We start from the raw sequence: 24,247 nt of genomic DNA on the forward strand, positions 1-24,247 counted from the left end.
ACAAAGATTCCTTCTTCTGTATCAGCAGAGTACCCCGAGAGGGCAGGCTGAGAAGAGGAGATGCCTTCGCTCCTAGGCGAACTAGACAATTAACGATACGCGTCAGATGGTCCTTGGTCGCTCATATTGTAAACTAACAGATAGTCAGATAACACATAACATGAAAATACAATTATGCACGTATTTCAGTAATTTATTTCCTAACACTTTGAATTTTGATGTCAGCAGAACACTTCTGTGGCTGAATCAGTGGCATAGCTCTGATACCACCTTCTGTCGCAACCCCCGACCCCAAATCCCCAGGAACGGGCGGCCGCGAGCCAGTTTCGGTGGTATCACATTATTTATTCAATTTGGCAGCAGAAATTTTCATCAGGACCGTAGTTAGGAAATATTTTATCAGAGTAAACCACCACATTTTATAACATTAAACACATGGGTAAAACCCAAGGTTTTCGTATACACACTTTTATAGGAATAATCGTATTTTTATTTAACAAAGCATCTATTTTATTCTTAGGTAACTTTATTGCCACTTTTCCAAGCCTTCATTGCTGTCCAGCTGGCTTCTATTTGGCTTTCACATTTTGTTACCTGAAACGCGTTTTAAAAACATTATGTCAGTGGGAAATACTGGTGAGTGAATCCCAGTTTAACCAAGTTTAAATAAAAAGTCACGGTTAACAGTATTGAGGGCGATCCCGCAATTATATTTGTTTCCAAGTTATATCAATTATCACCCGTTGGTACTGTCAGACCCGACTTGTGGAAATGTTACTCCTTGACCAGGTGGTAACAAATTTTGTATACAAAACCCCAACATACCCACGATAATTGTATTCTTACAAATACTCAATAACTACTATTCGCATACACACACATATTATTATTATATTATTATTATTTCTACGTTTTTGCCATCACATTCACTGATATGGATTCATCCAAAAATCCATATTGCGCTCGTCGTATTTCCATACGAGACGCTCTCCCACCTGTCGCATTCTCTCACTGCTTTCTAAAATTTCCTCACCGAAAGTCCTAAGTTCTTGTACGTTTTCTGCACTCATTGGGGGTGCAGGTTCTAGGATTGGGTTTGGAATCTGGGGTGCGGGTTCCTGGTACGGGGCCTGGTATGGGTAGGGATCCTCTAAGATCTCCCTAATGTATGCATCATTAACGTAATGGGGATCTTGAGGATCTAACCCTGGGCAGGCTCCTAGGTTGGGCATCGGCACATTTTCCTGTATCGAGTTTTGTTGCACATAGTCCCTAACATCGTCCCACCAGGGGTCGTAATTGTTTGGGTCTAGGGGATTTGGTGCAGGTACCCTAGGTATCTCTTCCGGGTCGAAATCAGGCATTTCTAATTGATTTTCAGGGTTTTCTATCTCCATAGGTTGGTCAGGAATCGGTGGTTGTGGTTGGGGTGCTAGTATTTGCTCCAGGTTTGGGTCAGCTGCAGTGGTTGCTAAAATGTGGATATTAGCTATACCCCTATTAAGCATATCCTGGGCATATGCATCAGTTTCTCTTTTAGCTGCGGCTAACACTCGCTGTTCCTGCAACTTTTTCATACGTTTCCTACGCTCATGTGCTCCCCTACTGAACCATACCCTCTTTTTCTGACGAAATGGCTCTTCAGACTGAGCCTTAAACACAAAGATTCCTTCTTCCGTATCAGCAGAGTACCCTGAGAGGGCAGGCTGAGAAGAGGAGGTGCCTTCGCTCCTAGGCGAACCAGACAATTGACGATACGCGTCAGATGGTCCTTGGTCGCTCATACTGTAAACTAACAGATAGTCAGATAACACATAACAAGAAAATACAATTATGCACGTATTCCCGTAATTTATTTCCTAACACTTTGAATTTTGATGTCAGCAGAACACTTCTGTCGCTGAATCAGTGGCATAGCTCTGATACCACCTTCTGTCACAGCCCCCGATCCCAAATCCCTGGGAACGGGCGGCCGCGAGCCAGTTTCGGTGGTATCACGTTATTAACCAATTTGGCAGCGGAAATTTTCATCAGGACCGTAGTTAGGAAATATGTTATCAGAGTAAACCACCACATTTTATAATATTAATCACATGGGTAAAAACCCAAGTTTTCAGTATACACATTTCATAGGAATAAATCCTATTTTATTTAAATAAAACATCTATTTTATTCTTAGGTAACTTTATTGCCACTTTTCCAAGCCTTCAGTGTTGTCCAGCTGGCTTCTATTTGGCTTTCACATATTGTTACTTGAAACGCGTTTTTAAAAACATTTTGTCAGTGGGAAATACTGGTGAGTGAATCCCAGTTTAATCAAGTTTAAATAAAAAGTCACAGTGAACAGTATTGAGGGCGCATCCGCAATTACATTTGTTTCCAAGTTATATCAATTACCACCACTCGGTACTGTCGTTCCGACTTATGGTCATGTTACTCCTTTACTAGGTGGTAACAAATTTTGTATACAAAACCCCAAATTTACCGACTATAATTGTATTCTTACAAATACTCAATAACTGCTATTCGCATGGAAAGATATTTAAGGTTTTGTAAAACAGTTAACAAAAGTGGATCAACTCACATTGTTGTCTTAGATTACTCTTTTAGGGTTTCTTAGTGAAAATCTATAAATTACACAAATGCACGTGTGTTAGTATAATAACCCATTTTAACATTAGTAATACCCTCCCCGAGACGGCATTCCAACGACTACGTCGGGCAGAACCACGACAGCCGTTACGGAACCCTGGATCAATCGGGCAGAGTCTCTAATACGTCTCCAGGGGTTATAATACTTACATCGTAGCAGAACCTCGCTATTTAGGGGGTATAATACCCGGGTATAATAACTCTACTACAGAAATTGTGATTTGAGATTGAAATTGTGAGCGACGGAAAACGAAAGCTGATGCCTTCTATTTATAGGGTCTGATCTTGACTTTCTCGCGGCTCGCGTAAAAGTAAGCTAAGGCTTACGCGGCCTGCGTCAAAGCTAGGTCAATGCGTAGCTTGTCCGGATCACCACTAGGCTTGACACGATGCTGACACATGGCCGCACCGGGGCTCGCCTGATCATCAAGCTGTCGCGGCCCGCGTAAAGGTTAAGTGTGACCTTACGCGGCCCGCCTAAACTTAAAAATTCTGATTTTTATTTTATTTTTAATGTTATATTGTATTTTGGGGCTCGGTTTTCACATACGGGATGTAGTATAAGACATATTGGGACATTTTAAGATATATCAGGGTTTCGGAAAAATTATCAAGGTTGTCGATTCAGGGTTGTTATATAGCTTGTCTAGCGTCAAACTATCATTTCTAATTCGCAAGATGGTCAGATTCGTCATCAGTTTCACGACTATGCCATCTTACAGATTGTATATCAACATCGTTATTCAATCATATTTTAGGTTAGTTTGACTTTCAAAAGTCAGCTGCCTTTAATCATATAAAATGCACAATCTAGTTCAACCACTCATTTAGGCATTTTATCAAACATCTTGTAGGCGAAATTTTATGCATTCGTTGTTCAAGTTCATGATAAATCTCTAACCATATTTTCACATCATAATCAAGCCTTGATGTCTAGTATACATAAACTACATCTATTACTTGCATTTAAACATCAATTTTCACAATTTTACCACTCTAACTCAAGTGTTCATCATATTTTTATAAAACCCATTTACTAGGTTAATCCTTCAATCACTAGTTCATGACACTAAATTACCAAATTTCACATCTAGGGTTCGTTCCTAGACTTGTACTAGTGTCAATTTCACTATAGCATTCAACATTCATACTAGAATTTCATTCATGCATGATTATCACAAATTTCAAATATCACCAAAATACAAATTTCGACATACCTCATGATCCCCACGATTAGGTGATCGTTATTTTATGTTCAAATCAAAATTCGGGCTCTAATTAGCCTTTCAATTTGAAGGAGATGATTGAACTAGGGTTAACACCCCCTTTCCCTGCTTCTGGTCATTCCCTACGCACACACACACACTCTGTGTGTGTGTGTTGTGTTTTAAGTTTTTATTTTTATAGCACAAGTTTCAATTCTACCCACTTTAGTCCCCCTTGTTTTGGTTTGTTATTAAATAGGCTTTAACCTCTTTATTTCTAAAAATATTTTCCTTTAACTAGGTTAAGTACTCCTAGTTAACTCAGTGGGTTCTGGGAGATTACCACCCGTTCTATTTTAGGTCCCGTTAACTCGGGCCTCTCACGAACTCTATATCGTCAAAAATCTTTTATTCTCTTTTTATTTAATATTAGGTTTATTTATTTAAATCCTAATATTTACCGGGTAAAATTTTCACCACTAACGGCATTTTACCCGTCATTGACATTAACGTGGTTTGATTACCAACCCGTTTTATTTGGGGTGTTACAGTAATCCGATAAATACATGTATCAACAAAGGAATTTTGGCATGGTTACCAAGATAAACCATGTATGTAACTTGACAGAAAAAGGGGTTTCAAGAAAGTGTGTTGACTCGATAGCAAAGGAGCCAACAATTACGATAATGTAGGTCATTCGAATCACAAATCGATAATTAGATTTAGCAAAATAACATTTGAGCCTTGATGAAGCGCTTATTCGAAACGAAACCGTATGCATAACAAATGGTTCATGCATAACATATGAATTTCCAAGAAATGAAATAATGAGTATTTGCTAAAGTGAAGAAACCAAGTACCGAAGCAATTGAGTGTTTGCTCTAGTGAAGAAAATTGACGTGATGCAACTACCATTAAGAAGAGTAGAGATGCAAACATCTACTCGCTAGAAGCAAAAGTGGAAATTTCAATAAAAGAAATTCGAGTACTTTACCCGTTCGGTTAACTAAAATAGCTTGCATGACAAAATAATAGTGTTTGTCTGAGTTAATAGACGCGGTTTTTACGTGGTGACCTTTACTGGTTCTCGACATGAGTTCCCGAAGGTCTTAAGTGCATGATTCCTAAACCCTCAAAGTTCTGCATTCTGTGTAAAACTGTTTCGTGCACCGTGTAGAAAACACACAATATTAGTGTAGGTTCAAAACAAGTTGTCGACTCACTATACTTCAGTATACTTTCTTCATGAATTCACGGCTAATGATACTCGATCAACAATCAATCTTAGAATAGTAGTTGGATCCTTGTAGTTAGTTAAATAAATCGTTAATCCTCAGCAAGAGTTACCGACTCTTGTTGGTTAGCTTGTTCGGCTTCTCGTAGTTGATGCTCATTTGAAAATCATCGTCCTTCTCCTTGACGAACACTCCTGAAACTCCTCAGGGCAAAAAGCTTGCCTTAAAAATCCCATATCTGGCAACTTCTAAAGTTGCGTTGAGAAATCTTGTATCTCAGGAAGTGCATGTCGATAGGGTTCCTTGGCTACAGACGTGGCGCCTGGAACCAAACCAATGCGAAATTCGACTGGTCGTTGAGGAGGTGACCCTGTCGTGTCTTCGGGGAAGACTTCACGATATTCCCTTACCACAGGGATATTTTCAAGCTTTGGTTCTTTGGTTTCCTTATCAACAACATGAGCCATAAAGGCAACACATCCTTTGCGTGAAAACTTCCGTGTCTTCAATGACTGATAATCCGTAGGGGCGTATCCTGCTCCATGAATCACGATGTTTCTTCGTTCGTCGTCAGGATGCAGATAACAATCTACGCTTGATTGCTCGACAACCAGTCCATCCCAATTACCATGTCAAAGATTCCCTTTAGCTAGTTCTATCGAGTACGGGTTATCTAACTTACTTGCTACTAAACCATGTATACTCTTAAATTCTAGAGATGCGAAGCTAAAATTTGTAACAGTATCAAGTAGCACAGATGCATAACGTTGACTAACACGGGACGTACCGATGACCATGTTTGGATCCTGGCATGCTTCCCTAGCTCCGCTATTGAGCTTTCATCCTTGTGCCTGATTGTTTTTAGGGCAATATTTTCTGAAATGCCTTTTGTCTCCACAATTAAAACAATCTTGAGCACGTTTTTTTGTCACTCATTCTGCCTTGATATTGTCGTTGTTTCCTTCGTGATTCTCGCTACCATCTTGGCCTCCATTTCTAGGTTCAGTACCTTGCCTACAAGTCTCCTTGGGACGCCCCCTCTTGCCACAGTTATCACATTTTCCATATTTACATCGCCCGACATGATAACGTAGAAAATTGTCGCACTTAGGTAGGATACCCATGTAATCTTTTCCCTTTTTGGCCTTCTTCTTGTTACTCACCCGAGTACCCTTCTTGAAATTTGCGAGCTTCCTCTTGTTATCTCCAGACGGCTCCATAGGAATCTCCTTTTTCTCCTCCGAGGTGGAAAATTTTCCTAGTCTAACCGTTTCTTTAGTGAGCGCCACACTTAAGTCGGTAGCATCGGTGATTGTTGGAGGTTTAGATGTTGTCTCCAGGCTTAGAATCTGAGGTGCCAATCCCCCGATAAAGTGTTCGATCCTCTTAAACTCTAGTTCCACCAGATATGGAACAACTTGCGATAAATCATGAAATCTCTGCACATACTCGGCTATCTTTGGACCTTCCATTTTCAAGTTCCAAAGTTCAGTCTTCAACTTCTGGACTTCTTCCCTCGAGCAATATCTCTTACGCATCAGCTCTTTCAGTTCGTCCCACGCCAAAGCATACGCAGCAGTCTCGCCCAACGTCTGAACCTGAAGGTTCTACCATGCCAGAGCCCCATCCAGAAACAGTCCAGCTATGTACGTGACCTGATGCTCGGGGGCGCATTTACTCAATCGTAAAACATAATCCGTCTTCTCAACCCAACGCACGAAGGCTATGGCACCCCCAGTGCCGGCAAAATCCCGGGGCCAGCAGCTCAAAAACTGCTTGTAGGTGCAGCCTGCGACATAAGCAACATCATTCACATAAGGCATTAGCAAAGCACCCTTGGAAATGTCCAAATGTTTTGTAATGCGTCTTAAGTGAGTAAACATTACTGTTGGGTGGGTTATTTCCTGAGGTACCTCCACTGCGTTTGGAGCGAAGGGCCTCGTGTTGTGCGATGGCCTGTGAGATGCGCTCTTGCAATTCCGCCTCTGTCGTTGGCAGAGGGTTGTTGGTATCGGTGTTCCTTTGAGTCGATATCTTCTAAGAAGAAGATCGGTTAGGTCAGGTCTTATTAAGAGCACAAGCTCATAAGCGTCTACTTAACGAATAAGACCTAGAAGGTGTATTTACATGCATATGTAAGCAATTGTTATAGCAATCAACCATATAACATCACAATTATAACACAAACTTGTAGATGGGAACATGTTTAATGAGAACATAACACACAAACATGTAGCATCACAATTATAGCACAACCATGCAGATCAATAACGTGCTTAGTAAGGACATAACGACTGGGCTTTTATTATTTACCGACCACAATCACATTGTCTACAAAGTGTATCACATCAAAAGGGACACAGGGTCACCCTACCCTTGTCCAATAAGTTTATTAGTGTACCAAAATCACGTGGTCAAAAGTGGTCTTCAAAAGTCTCCATGATCTCGGCTCATTAGTAGTGTCTTTTCCCCAAAAGCAATGCAATCCGCATAAAACCAAAAGCCAACTATACTGATGACTGAGGTGGAGGAGAGAAGAAAAGCAACTGCTAACATGTGCGAGTTTCTCCTCGAGCTTGTATATACGGTGAAGTAAGTATCTGATCTGCTGCTTGATAGTAGAGAAACGAGCATCACAACCTAAGAAAGGTGTAATAGCAGCAGGTGAGAGTGCAAAAGGAGACAGTGATGAATGTGGAGGATCATAGTATACTGGTATAGACAGGGTGGAGGACGTGGTGCCAGTTCAAGTTCCTAAACTCTGCGACTTAAAACCTCAACTGTAGTTGCTGTAACATGAGCAACTCATCTCGTGTGTAGCCTCCATAATGTGAGGGATGGTAGGGGGTCTGCAGTCGTCATAGTGTGTGGTAGGAACCATCGGGATGGCTTGTCCAGCTGTGAAGAAGTGAAAGGAGCAAACAGTGCAGCCTGAGGGATCTGTGGAAAAGCTGTTAAAGCAAAAGGGATCGTCGCGCAGGTGCTGACAAGAAGTACCTTCCTCTGAACAGGGTGTGGGTATGTCCTCAACAAAAGGAGAATCAACAGGTGCAGGAACTGAATCAGGTATAAGGGGTGCAATGTCTGGTAAGCCAAATGGAATAGGGTCATGATCAGGTAAAGGCTCAGGATCGGCATGTGCAACATAGGGCTAATCATTAGGAACAAAATCTAGCTCAAGCCCGTGTGGAGGGGATGGTGGCGCTGACATGACCGTATCATCATCAGAATCAGTGGCGTAGCGTCGTAATCCAACTGCCTGCAAGGCTGAAGACGTCACAGATTCAAGAGTGCAAACTAGAGTCAGAGGATGGCTTGATAACAGGGATCTCATGAAGTGGGATAGCAACAACGTCCTCGTCTAGTTCTCCATCACCATGGGCGTCACCAGGAGGGCCACCAACAAACAAATCAACGTCTTCATCAAACTAATCGTCGAGAGGCCAATCCTTGGGAGGAATGATCACAAGGGGTACGGCAGCGAGGATCGGAGCCATGATGGGCTCACCATCGGAATGATCAGTGATGAGGTGGTTATGGACTGAAACAAGAATGACAAAACGATCCTTGTCAGGGAAGCCATCAGCAAGGGTAAATCATCACCAAAGTCTGGTAGCGCGAACGGTTGGAAGTCGTCCTCGTCCTTGGTCAGTAGGTCAGGGTCACTCTCAGTGTCTGACGTAAATATCTTCGGCGCAGGTGCAGTCTCATTATCTGTGACGGTGACCATAGGGTCGTCAACATCTGACAACTCGCTCTCGGAAGAAAGTGACATGTGTGCCGGTACATAATAATCATAGCATGTATATTCATAGTAATCACTAACACTTAGTATATTGCAAACAAAGACAATTCATCATGTAATCATGTATTCACATTATTCTTCATGAAACTTTCTATCCTTCCTAGTCTCCCAGACTAAACCACCTAGTCTCCCAGACTAAACCAACCAGTCTCCCAGACTAAACCACTTAGTCTCCCAGACTAAACCAACCAGTCTCCCAGACTAAACCACTTAGTTTCCCAGACTAAACCAACCAGTCTCCCAGACTAAACCACCAAGTCTCCCAGACTAAACCAACCAGTCTCCCAGACTAAACCACCTAGTCTCCCAGACTAAACCAACCAGTCTCCCAGACTAAACCACTTAGTTTCCCAGACTAAACCAACCATTCTCTCAGACTAAACCACCCAGTTTCCCGGACTGAACCACCCAGTCTCTTAGACTTAACCACCCAGTCTCTCAAACTGAACCACCCAGTCTCTCAGACCGAACCACCCAGTCTCTCAGACCGAAACACCCAGTCTCTCAGACCGAAACACCCAGTCTCTCAGACCGAAACACCCAGTCTCTCAGACTGAAACACCCAGTCTCTTAGACTGAAACTCCCAGTCTCTCAGACTGAAACACCCAGTCTTTCAGACTGAACCAGACTGAACCACAAACATAAACCTCGAAATGTGTTTTGTGTATTTTCTTTATAAAAATTGTTTTGTTTCTTGGATCTGGGCATTTCGTGTATGCAATGAAAACATGTTGTAAAAGTATTTTCGTGGGAGCCCTAATGATTGTAGTCTAGACTCGAGAAGGAATCCTAGTTCGCTACAATCGTAGCTCTGATACCAAACTGTCACACCCTGACTTTTGCGGAAGCGTGATTTGGTGTGACTTTCTTAATATCATTGCATTCAACCATAACAAACAACTATATGATAAATCCAAGATGTTCATCCATTAATTAAGTTTTGAAACATTACAACAACATTGATTTAACCCCAAAAACACAGACTTTGTATTCAGAATACAACACCAATAGGTTCTAAGTTCCATAAAGACTTTTCAAAGACACTAATGATAACCAAGCTTCGAAACATGTATCCTATCCAGGATAGGATACACACTCTAAACCATTCGACACCGGATGACATCTTTTAATCCAGAAAACACTTGAAACTTTAACGCCCGCCAGATCCATACTTAGTTTCCTGAAATACATGTAGTTTGAAAACATCAACAAAAGTTGAGCGCGTTCATGTGTATGTTTGTGAATAAACCTTTGAAACCCTTGTAAGTATGTTTGTATGTACTTGAAATCCGGTATGAAAGCAACCAGGAAACAGATCAACTAATGTGTAGCTAATACATTAATATATGTGACATGGTGCAGGAAGACTCAAACCTAGCAGACTTTGTCAATAAGACATAGTCACCACATGGTCCACTCGACGGACTCATGGGTGGGGCTTACTACACCCAAATAGATCTATCACTCATGTCCCTCGGTCCTACTACGAGGATTAATGTCCTTAAGAGTTCTCCTACCCATTCACATGATCTACTGTACTTTCCAAAGCTAACCATACCAATTGTAATTGTATGTAATCATTTTGTAACATGTACTTCACCCCCTTATAAAACTGAAAACAATTAAAAAGAAAAGGGGGACATAAACTCACAGTTTTGCGTTCCTTGTATCCGATGTAACTCAAAGCTTACTCTAGAACGCACGACTACCTACATGCGTACTATGGTCCATTAGACGAGCGGGTCGTGCCTTGACTTAGTATTGATTAGTGTCTTTGAGTTACGTTTCATAGTGTCTTCATTATTATTCCAAGTGTATAATTATTTGTTAAAATAATTAATATTTTAACTCAAATTATATTTATTAAATTTTGGAATAATTGTTAAAACAATATATATAAACTTAATACTTCCCAAGTATTTATACTTGTATTTCCTTCCCAAGGATGGGGTATCTTATACTTGTATATTTTTGCCATGTACTGGTGTCGTATTCCGGTGTGTATTTATACGTACGAGAATACGTATTTTTATTGTATTCATTAAGTATTCATATACTTAATTTTATATCAACTTTTCCGGAATAATATTTTTAGTAAGATACTTTAATATATATTTCCAAAATATATATTCCGAGGTATGTTACTTAGAAAATTATTTATAATTCTCTCTTGGCAAAAGTATTCGTATTTTCATATAAGTTCCAAAAATACTATATTTTCAAGTCTATCTTGGAAAATATATACAAACTTATTTTTCTCCCAAAAATAATATATTTCATGTTCATTTGAGAAAATATATATTTCTTACAAAAATAATATATCTTCTATTGATTCCAAGAGAATATATTTTTGTCCACCAAAAATAATATATTTTACTCTTGTAAAAAATATGATATAACTTTGTAATAATTGTGAAAATCTATTTTCATTCACTTGGTGTCCAAAATATTATTTACCAAAATATACATATGAATAATATTTCTAGAATATTTTGCAAGTTATATTCCTTTGTTCGGTTTTACCGGTATTTTGTGTAATCTTTTATATTCATATTCTTAGGATTTTGGTAATATTTTGGATCGTAAGTTCTTGGTATTTTGATGAGTTATATTATTTCAAATCCTAAAATAATATAACTAATACACATAATATACAAATAATCACACACATGGTGCCTTCTAAATATATATTTCCTAAATACATATTTAGTCACTTTTATTTGTAAAAACCAACCTCCAATATTTATAATTTTTCTAACAAAAGTTATGGCAAAGTTTATATAACAATTTATGGTTTGAATACACTTGTAAATACTTGTTTAAAAATATTTTTCTAAGTGTTTATATTTTTAGAAAATTTTGCCATAGTTTCCCCTAAAAATGGAGGTTTCCATGCTTTCAAGCATATCATTTTCTTTTGTAAAAATCATCACAATCAATAATAAACAACCTTTACTTACCAATTTTGCCAAAAATAAGTATAATCTTCTACTTCATGAACTTGAATATTTGTAAAAATTTGTAGGAACTTACTAGTGTCATTAGTAAGCCTTGTTACCCCTTTAAAATGTGATTAGTTCTTTAAAAACTTCATTTTTAAAGAATATAGATGTTTACAACTTCAAATCATATTTTCTAAAAATATTTCTTTATGCATTCTTCTTGTTACACAAGTGTTTCTACACTTGTTTAACCACTAAAAATAAGATTTGTTTATGTAATAACCAAGATCTAGTAAAACTTGTATTTTTAACTTGGTTTCTTAGAAAATCACTCTTGAAATCTTAGATTTACAAGATTTACATCTTATTTAGATCATTACTTTATAAGAAAACAATATATTCCTTCAAGTTCATGCTTTATGTTAGGATGATATGTGAATCTCTAACATGTTTATCTTCTCATCTTGCTAGATTATGTTTTTAATCATGATCTAGCAAGATGATGTGATGATCTACATCATTTTCACAAGCAAACAATGATCAATAAGTAAATCAACACAAAACAACATGATTTCTTCATGATTTCTTATAACCACTTATGTTCATGTTTATCTTCTTGTTCCTTAGTGTTCTTTATGATAATCATCTTGTATCATCTTTTAACCACTTAAAATAGATGTAAAATGAAGAGTAGAAGATCTTACTACTAGCTCAAGGCTAGGGATGATCAAGAGAAGGAATGAAGTGGATAAAAGCAAACGGTGAAGGTCATTCCACTTTCACCACTTGTAGCTTCCTTAGATAACCTTCTTACACCATATTATAACCTTGGATTGCTTAGAAGATGGTTGAAAAGGATGGATGTGTGTGTGGTGATGTATGGCCGAGAGTAAAGAAGAAGAAAGGAAAGAAATGGTGAATTTTATGAATGATGGACAATGCATAAACACTTAAGGTCCTTATAACATAATCTTCCAATACATGATCTTTCTCAAAGATTTTATGTTTAAAAAAGTAGTAACAAGATCTAATATAATATATAGATAAAATCTTGAAGTGGATCCCTTGTTGGGGCCAGATTTGGGGGGGGGGGGTAAAGTGTAATTTTTTGGAAGTTTGGGGTTTAAAGTGCAAACTAGAAGGTTTAAGTATCTTTAAGTGTGTTTAGGTGTTTTTATGATTTTTAGGGTGTTCTACCACCAATACTAGCTTAATATCATAAAAACATTACTTCTAGTAAAATTTTGATGTCCCGGTTATTGTCCAGTTGTTCGGTTCGTTACGGTTCGTTAAAGTGTTGAATTGCGCAGTTTCACTAAGAATGAAGCACCTTTTGTGGCAGTTTTAGTTCCCGACACTTTGTAAGTTGTTTTAGACATCAAAACATAAATTTGGCATGTTATTATTGTGCTAAATAGCTGGTTATAGCTGAATTGTGCTGATTTTCTGCAGAATTTTGCAGTTTATGTAAGTTGTAGGCACTTTCCGGCACTTAAACTATCACTAGGAAGGAAGTTTTGTGATCCTTACTTTTCTACACACTATACTTGTGTAACTCTTGGTTTTTGGCCCATTCTGTATCTCAATACTATGTCTGTCTATGTTTAGAACTTCGTCAGCATTTCTCTGACTTTGTCTGATAACTGTGCTAGCTTTGTTTCGTGCATCATTTGAATCAATAAAGTTTGCATGTTGTAATGTTATGTCATTTGCAATATATGATGCACACTTATGAATAATGATAATGATTAGAAAGCAATACAAGCATTTAATTGTAATACAGCATAGTCATTAAGCACTAATCATTATTTAATAATTGTACGGATGCATGCAAATTTGACAGTTGTCACATATGTAACACCATATAACACTATGTAACACTAAATTACACTATATAACAAATATAATACTATATTTTGTCTGATAACATGTCTATGATAGATGTATATTGTTATATAGTGTTATATAGTGTTACATAGTGTTATATGGTGTTACATAGTGTTATACGGTGTTTATATGGTGTTATATAGTGTTATAATACACTTCTCACACTTCTAAATTAATGTACACTATCCCTACCCTATATACATATATAGGATTATATATTTATATTCAAGAGTGAACAATTTCTTGAGAGTGAACTGAGTGAACTAATCTTGGCCCTTGATCAGTTTGTAGATTAAACGGGTAAGATTGACATTAGCCAAGTATGTTTAATTAAAATCCCTTAATTTTCTGATCTCTTAACTCTCTCCCTCGCTCTCTCTCTCTCATTTTTAATTATTTCTTCGTTATTTTAATCATGAGAGATTGAAGGCCTTTAAATTTTGGTAGACCATCATGAATTACGAAATTATCATTTTACATCATGAATTATTTCTTCGTCATTTTACATCTTCAGAATACAACACCAATAGTCATTAAGCACTAATCATTATTTAATAATTGTACGGATGCATGCAAATTTGACAGTTGTCACATATGTAACACCATATAACACTATGTAACACTAAATTACACTATATAACAAATATAATACTATATTTTGTCTGATAACATGTCTATGATAGATGTATATTGTTATATAGTGTTATATAGTGTTACATAGTGTTATATGGTGTTACATAGTGTTATACGGTGTTTATATGGTGTTATATAGTGTTATAATACACTTCTCACACTTCTAAATTAATGTACACTATCCCTACCCTATATACATATATAGGATTATATATTTATATTCAAGAGTGAACAATTTCTTGAGAGTGAACTGAGTGAACTAATCTTGGCCCTTGATCAGTTTGTAGATTAAACGGGTAAGATTGACATTAGCCAAGTATGTTTAATTAAAATCCCTTAATTTTCTGATCTCTTAACTCTCTCCCTCGCTCTCTCTCTCTCATTTTTAATTATTTCTTCGTTATTTTAATCATGAGAGATTGAAGGCCTTTAAATTTTGGTAGACCATCATGAATTACGAAATTATCATTTTACATCTTTAGCTCATATGCTTGAAGTTGATTAATGAATATTGCAGGTATTGTTATCACTCAAGAAGATGATAAATACAAAACTATTATTTTTTTCAAATGTTTTTTTTTTTTGGAAATATTATGTTTACAAATTATTTAATTTCCAAATATTTGTAGCACTCATTTCTTTATCCATAGATTTTGTTTTAATTTTAACTTGAATATTGTTTTTCTTTTATTATCCGTATATATAGATATCATAATATATTGTTTTTAACTTTTTATAATTTTCAATAAATATAGAAAAATTTCTCTGAGATTGAAATTGTAACTATTTTTGGGCATTAACTTTTTTTTTTTTGAATATGTGATGAAGTTATTTATTTTTGCATACATGTGACTTGTTTCGTTTTTATTAATTTCATAATTTTTATATGAATCTACTCGTGTGCATGCATAATATACTATATGTTGTTAATATACACATATGAAACTATTTCTGAATATAATACACTGATGTATAAAAGTTTGTACACATGTGTATAAACTAACAGTTGTGTATCTTGTATAAACTTATAGTTAGCGAGACTATACACATATGTATAAACTAACAGTTGTGTAACTCGTATAAACTGATAGTTTTCGAGACTGTACACATATGTATAAACTAACATCTGTGTATCTTGTATAAACTGATAATCTGATATTAGCGAGACTATACACATATGTATACACTAACATCTATATATCTTGTATATACGGAAACTAGCGAGATTTTAGGGATTTTGATTATATTGTTTAGTAAATGCAATTTATAAAAGACGCAAATACCCTTATGTCATTTATTTTAAAGGGAAGTTACAAAATTATAGTTACAATCTTGCCATTGTTTAAAAATCTCTAGATGATGTAATCTAATGGCCCATATTAGTTCACACAGTTCTCTCTCAACCTAGTGTTCACTCTAGAACCCTACCCTACATATATATATATATATATATATATATATATATATATATATATGTGTGTGTGTGTGTGTGTGTATTTGTGTGTGTGTGTGTGATGAAGATTAAGGGAAAACTCCTACGAGTTGTGAGAACTTAGAGAACTCGGTATTCCCGTACGAGTTTTGCCCCCATTTTTTTTCACACCACTAGATTAAAATATTACAAAGATGACCGTGAAAAAAATTCAAAATGGTGTTTTCCGGCCCTTACAGCTGGTGTTACAGCATTTACAGCTGTTGGTGTCCAAAATATTATTTACCAAAATATACATATGAATAATATTTCTAGAATATTTTGCAAGTTATATTCCTTTGTTCGATTTTACCGGTATTTTGTGTAATCTTTTATATTCATATTCTTAGGATTTTGGTAATATTTTGGTTTGTATGTTCTTGGTATTTTGATGAGTTATATTATTTCAAATCCTAAAATAATATAACTAATACACATAATATACAAATAATCACACACATGGTGCCTTCTAAATATATATTTCCTAAATACATATTTAGTCACTTTTATTTATAAAAACCAACCTCCAATATTTATAATTTTTGTAACAAAAATTATGGCAAAGTTTATGTAACAATTTATGGTTTGAATACACTTGTAAATATTTGTTTAAAAATATTTTTCTAAGTGTTTATATTTTTAGAAAATTTTGCCATAGTTACCCCTAAAAATGGAGGTTTCCATGCTTTCAAGCATATCATTTTCTTTTGAAAAAATCATCACAATCCATTCACAATCAATAATAAACAACTTTACTTACCAATTTTGCCAAAAATAAATATAATCTACTACTTCATGGAATTAAATATTTGTAAAAATTTGTAGGAACTTACTAGTGTCATTAGTAAGCCTTGTTACCCCTTTAAAATGTGATTAGTTCTTTAAAAACTTCATTTTTAAAGAATATAGATGTTTACAACTTCAAATCATATTTTCTAAAAATATTTCTTTATGCATTATTCTTGTTACACAAGTGTTTCTACACTTGTTTAACCACTAAAAATAAGATTTGTTTATGTAATAACCAAGATCTAGTAAAACTTGTATTTTTAACTTGGTTTCTTAGAAAATCACTCTTGAAATCTTATATTTACAAGATTTACATCTTACTTAGATCATTACTTTATAAGAAAACAATATATTCCTTCAAGTTCATGCTTTATGTTAGGATGATATGTGAATCTCTAACATGTTTATCTTCTCATCTTGCTAGATTATGTTTTTAATCATGATCTAGCAAGATGATGTGATGATCTACACATTTTCACAAGCAAACAATGATCAACAAGTAAATCAACACAAAACAACATGATTTCTTCATGATTTCTTCATGATTTCTTATAACTTTAAAGTTATGTTCATGTTTCATCTTCTTGTTCCTTAGTGTTCTTTATGATAATCATCTTGTATCATCTTTTAACCACTTAAAATAGATGTAAAATGAAAAGTAGAAGATCTTACTACTAGCTCAAGGCTAGGGATGATTAAGTGAAGGAATGAAGTGGATAAAAGCAAAAGGTGAAGGTCCTTCCACTTTCACCACTTGTAGCTTCCTTAGATAACCTTCTTACACCATATTATAACCTTGGATTGCTTAGAAGATGGTTGAAAAGGATGGATATGTGTGTGGTGATGTATGGCCGAGAGTAAAGAAGAAGAAAGGAAAGAAATGGTGAATTTTATGAATGATGGACAATGCATAAACACTTAAGGTCCTTATAACATAATCTTCCAATACATGATCTTTCTCAAAGATTTTATGTTTTAAAAAGTAGTAACAAGATCTAATATAATATATAGATAAAATCTTGAAGTGGGGCCCTTGTTGGGACCGGATTTGGAGAAGGGGGGGTAAAATGTAAATTTTTGGAAGTTTGGGGTTTAAAGTGCAAACTAGAAGGTTTAAGTATGTTTAAGTGTGTTTAGGTGTTTTTATGATTTTTAGGGTGTTCTACCACCAATACTAGCTTAATATCATAAAAACATTACTTCTAGTAAAATTTTGATGTCCCGGTTATTGTCCGGTTGTTCGGTTCGTTACGGTTCGTTAAAGTGCTGAATTGCGCAGTTTCACTAAGTATGAAGCACCTTTTGTGGCAGTTTTAATTCCCGACACTTTTTAAGTTGTTTTAGACATCAAAACATAAATTTGGCATGTTATTATTGTGCTAAATAGCTGGTTATAGCTGAATTGTGCTGATTTTCTGCAGAATTTTGCAGTTTATGTAAGTTTTAGGCACTTTCCGGCACTTAAACTATCACTAGGAATGAAGTTTTGTGATCCTTACTTTTCTACACACTATACTAGTGTAACTCTTGGTTTCTGGCCCATTCTGTATCTCAATACTATGTCTATCTAAGTTCTGAACTTCATCAGCATTTCTCTGACTTTGTCTGATAACTGTGCTAGCTTTGTTTCGTGCATCATTTGAATCAATAAAGTTTGCATGTAGTAATGTTATGTCATTTGCAATATATGATGCACACTTATGAATAATGATAATGATCAGAAAGCAATACAAGCATTTAATTGTAATTCAGCACAATCATTAAGCACTAATCATTATTTAATAATTGTACGGATGCATGCAAATTTGACAGTTGTCACATATGTAACACCATATAACACTATGTAACACTAAATAACATTATATAACAAATATAATACTATATTTTGTCTGATAACATGTCTATGACAGATGTATATTGTTATATAGTGTTATATAGTGTTACATAGTGTTATATGGTGTTACATAGTGTTATACGGTGTTTATATGGTATTATATAGTGCTATAATACACTTCTCACACTTCTGAATTAATGTACATTATCCCTACCCTATATATATATATATATATATATATATAGGATTATATATTTATATTCAAGAGTGAACTGAGTGAACTAATCTTGGCCCTTGATTAGTTTGTAGATTAAACGGGTAAGATTGACATTAGCCAAGTATGTTTAATTAAAATCCCTTAATTTTTCTGATCTCTTAACTCTCTCCCTCTCTCTCTCTCTCTCTCTCTCTCATTTTTAATTATTTCTTCATTATTTTAATCATGAGAGATTGAAGGCCTTTAAATTTTGGTAGACCATCATGAATTACAAAATTATCATTTTACATCTTTAGCTCATATGCTTGAAGTTGATTAATGAATATTGCAGGTATTGTTATCACTCAAAAAGATGATAAATACAAAACTATTATTTTTTTCAAATGTTTTTTTTTTTTTTGGAAATATTATGCTTACAAATTATTTAATTTCCAAATATTCGTAGCACTCATTTCTTTATCCATAGATTTTGTTTTAATTTTAACTTGAATATTGTTTTTCTTTTATTATCTGTATATATAGATATCATAATATATTGTTTTTAACTTTTTATAATTTTCAATAAATATTGAAAAATTTCTCTGAAATTGAAATTGTAACTATTTTTGGGCATTAACTTTTTTTTTTTTGAATATGTGATGAAGTTATTTATTTTTGCATACATGTGACTTGTTTCGTTTTTATTAATTTCATAATTTTTATATGAATCTACCTGTGTGCATGCATAATATACTATATGTTCTTAATATACACATATGAAACTATTTCTAAATATAATACACTGATGTATAAAAGTTTGTACACATGTGTATAAACTAACAGTTGTGTATCTTGTATAAACTTATAGTTAGCGAGACTATACACATGTGTATAAACTAACAGTTGTATAACTCGTATAAACTGATAGTTTCCGAGACTGTACACATATTTATAAACTAAAATCTGTGTATCTTCTATAAACTGATAATCTGATATTAGCGAGACTATATGTATACACTAACATCTATATATCTTGTATATACGGAAACTAGCGAGATTTTAGGGATTTTGATTATATTGTTTAATAAATGCAATTTATAAAAGACGCAAATACCTTTATGTCTTTTATTTTAAAGGGAAGTTACAAAATTATAGTTACAATCTTGCCATTGTTTAAAAATCTCTAGATGATGTAATCCAATGGCCCAGATTAGTTCACACAATTCACTCTCAACCTAGTGTTCACTCTAGAACCCTACCCTACATACATATATATATATATATATATATGTTTATGTGTGTGTGTATTTGTGTGTGTGTGTGTGTGTGTGATGAAGATTAAGGGAAAACTCCTACGAGTTGTGAGAACTTAGAGAACTCGGTCTTCCGGTACGAGTTTTGCCCCCATTTTTTTCACACCACTCGATTAAAATATTACAAAGATGACCGTGAAAAAAATTCGAAATTGTGTTTTCCGGCCCTTACAGCTGGTGTTACAGCATTTACAGCTGTTGTAAATAAAAAACAGGTTTTTTTTCGGAAAAGTTGATTTTTTTAGGATTTTTGGAAAAAAAATTTGAAAAACCTTTCGTAAGGTTGAGTTCTCTAAGTCCTCACAACTCGTATAAGTTTTCATTTTATTTTCACGCTATATATATATATATATATATATATATATATATATATATATATATATGTATGGGTTCAGGAGCAAACGCCCTAAAGTGTGAGAATGGTGAGAACGCATTCTGATGGAACACGTGGCGCAGGATGTAATCGGGGTAGGAGGGGCTTTTTTGTCTTTTTAATCTTCTTTTTTCCCAATTTCGTGTGTCACAATGCTGCTTCATTTTTGGTGTCTAAGACTATTTTCGCGTTAATTAGATTCAACAACTACATGGCGTTTTACTGTTTATTCGGATCTGTCTCGTTGATTTAATTGCTTTTGTGTCACATACATAATTTTTTTCTGGCTTTATGGTGTTCCCAGTTGAATTAATCCCATATATGTTATAAAGGTATATTTTTTGGCGTTCGTGGCATTATCCTTCATTACCATTGATTAGTATTTCATAAGATTACAATAAGACGAAATCAAAACAAACTAATAGTCTTCTGTGTATGGGATTACATCAGAGATGTACCCATCGCTTTGTTCCTCACTTTCTTCAGATTCATCATCATCGTATTTTGCATTGGCGTATAACGCCATCATCTCGTCTCTTTTTGCTGCAACCTATACTTAAATATCATTAACCCTGGATCTTGCATCGTTCGAAGGTGCTAAATCACAGAGTTGTTCAAGGAGATGTAGCATCTCTGTCTTTAATATTTCCTCCATCGACAATGAATATTTCACCCCATGTCGATAAGTCACTTCAACCGTTCCTGCTTCTTCATGCGCCACCCAACTGCTAACTGTTGGTAGAGGAGTATCGTCAATATCATCATCATCTTTTGCTGGAAATTTTCTCTACAATCTTCTTATTACCTTTCGAGTTCTTTCACAATCGTTGGCCATTGGAACCCCAAGGGCCAGAATATCCTTCTAAACCCCTTCATCCATACTAAGTATGGTTTTGATTGCCTTGATCTTCACCCTTCTCCTATCAGAGAACTTTAGGATGAAACGTCTCTCCGACCTCTCAAACCTCCATGCAATAACCTTAGCCATTTTTCTAAGTATTATGGCGTTTTAGACAATGTTTGGCGTTTTAGACAATGTGTGGCGTGTTAAGTTGTGTTTACATGTTCTACTTTTATAATGACTTTTTTCCCGCCATGTAGGATGCAGTCCTATTAAGTAACAGGGAATTATGGCGTTTTGAAAAGATAAATAAATTCAATTTCCCATGTAGTGGCTTTTAATATAATAAATGTTAGTAATAATATTTCCGTCGCTTCATTTTACTGTTTGTAGTTACTATTTTGTTTCAGCTTCATCTGTTTATGGCTGTAACACATCCCATCTTTATGGCTGTAATTATGGCGTTTTGTATTTTCAATGGTGTTTAGATAAAGATGGCACTTTGTTCTATTCTCTTGCACATTGTTTAATACTTTTTTGAGTTTTATTATAATAATACTTGTCCAAAGTAATTTTATTATAGTTTGGTAGTTTGGGCGTTTTATCGCATGATGGCCTTTCACAAGCATTTGCCCGTTTGGCGTTTTATTATATCTTTTTAGAGAATTTAATGTATATTTTTGTTCTTAGCTGAAAATTACATAACAAACAATAAAAAAAGAAAATTAAAAAAATAGAAGCAATTTATGTTCCAAATCTTCACTGTCGTCAGTCTCTTTCTTCTTTTTAAACTACAAGAACTGTCACAAATAAAGAGCGTTTTGCTTTTGGTGTGGTTTTTGTTGTTCGTGTGTTAAAGTGGGTTTGTGTATGTTGGAGACATAGATCGACGCCGTGTGGGTGGATGCTCTTTGCCCGTCATCTTCATTATCATCATCGAGTCCAAAAAAGCATTTATACTAGGATCGGCCTCTTCTCCTCATCCAAGCCTTCTTCAAGAACAAAGAAGACAAAATGACACATCGGTATCGTCAGTCTCTTTTTCTTGAAATTTATCCATCTCATCATTTTTCTAAGTATTATGGCGTTTTGGACAATGTTTGGTGTTTTAGACAATGTGTGGCGTGTTAAGTTGTGTTTACATGTTCTACTTTTATAATGATTTTTTTCCCGCCATGTAGGATGCAGTCCTATTAAGTGACAGAGAATTATGGCGTTTTGAAAAGATAAATAAATTCAATTTCCCATGTAGTGGCTTTTAATATTATAAATGTTAGTAATAATATTTCCGTCGCTTCATTTTACTGTTTGTAGTTACTTTTTTGTTTCAGCTTCATCTGTTTATGGCTGTAACATGTCCCATCTTTATGGCTGTAATTATGGCGTTTTGTATTTTCAATGGTGTTTAGATAAAGATGGCACTTTGTTCTATTCTCTTGCACATTGTTTTATACTTTTTTGAGTTTTATTATAATAATACTTGTCCAAAGTAATTTTATTATAGTTTGGTAGTTTGGTCGTTTTATCGCATGATGGCATTTCACAAGCATTTGCCCGTTTGGCGTTTTATTATATCTTTTTAGAGAATTTAATGTATATTTTTGTTCTTAGCTGAAAATTACATAACAAACAATAAAAAAGAAAATTAAAAAAAGTAGAAGCAATTTATCTTCCAAATCTTCACTGACGTCAGTCTCTTTCTTCTTTTTAAACTACAAGAACTGTCACAAATAAAGAGCGTTTTGGTTTTGGTGTGGTTTTTGTTGTTCGTGTGTTGAAGTGGGTTTGTGGATGTTGGAGACATAGATCGACGCCGTGTGGGTGGATGCTCTTCGTCATCTTCATTATCATCATCGAGTCCAAAATAGCATTTATACTGGGATGAGTCTCTTCTCCTCATCCAAGCCTTCTTCAAGAACAAAGAAGACAAAATGACACATCGGTATCGTCAGTCTCTTTTTCTTGAAATTTATCCATCTCATGCAGCAAAATCTTACTCCCCTCACCTAACAAGCCATTCAGTGAAACTTCATGCAGAACATTACTGAGTATCCAAGAAACGATGTTTGCCATCGTTGATTTTTCTAACTTTTTGGTGTTTTACAGTGAGTGGTATTTAGGAACCATTATGTTTTTGTGTTTTTGTGTTTTTTTATGTGATCAACGGAAGGTGCTGAGACGTTTCTCTTTATAGGATGTTTTTGGCACGTAGGCGGGATACTATTCTAACAATAAATGCAATTAACAAAGTATCCGGTTTTGCTCAGCTTTATCTGTTAAGCCTGTTACACGTCCCATCTCTCAGGCTTGGCGTTTATATTTTATGGCGTTTTACGTTTTATGACGTTTTTGTAGGCTAAGACCTTAACTAAAACACAGAAAAAACAAACTACGTAGTAATAAAATAGACGTTTTGTATTTGTTTGGCGTTTTATATTTTCAATGGCGTTTTATATATTAAAGTATATTTACCCTTTTTACCCTTAATGGAGCACGTTCTAGTAATAAAACTGATGTTATTTACGATAACGACACCGCGCCAATCTAGTCCATAGATTGTTTTGATCTGACGATCCATAACCGTTCTCACCGTTCTCACACTTTTCACCATTTTCCCTAAATCCTGACCCTATATATATATAGGGTAAGGTTATTGTAAAAAAGACTAAAAGTGTGAGAAAGGTAAGAAAGAATCTTAGCCATTAGATCTAAATTAATTGAAAAGGGTAAACAAGTAATTTTATCATTAATTCAATTAATTAAAAACTTCTCATAACCGCCACCTTAATTATAGGAAGTATATAACACCATTCAGTAAGTATATAACACCATTCAGCAAGTATATAACACCATTCAGCAAGTATATAACACCATTCAGCATTCAGCAAGTATATAACATCATTCAGTAAGTATATAACACCATTCAGCAAGTATATAACACCATTCAGTAAGTATATAAACCATTCAGCAAGTATATAACACCATTCAGCAAGTATATAACACCATTCATTGACTAAACATCTGATCGAAACATATTTTTTTCTCTATATAAGTATAGCAATATGGTACT

The sequence above is a fragment of the Helianthus annuus genome, chromosome 14 (assembly GCF_002127325.2).
Source record: "Helianthus annuus cultivar XRQ/B chromosome 14, HanXRQr2.0-SUNRISE, whole genome shotgun sequence".
Lineage (NCBI taxonomy): Eukaryota > Viridiplantae > Streptophyta > Magnoliopsida > Asterales > Asteraceae > Helianthus > Helianthus annuus.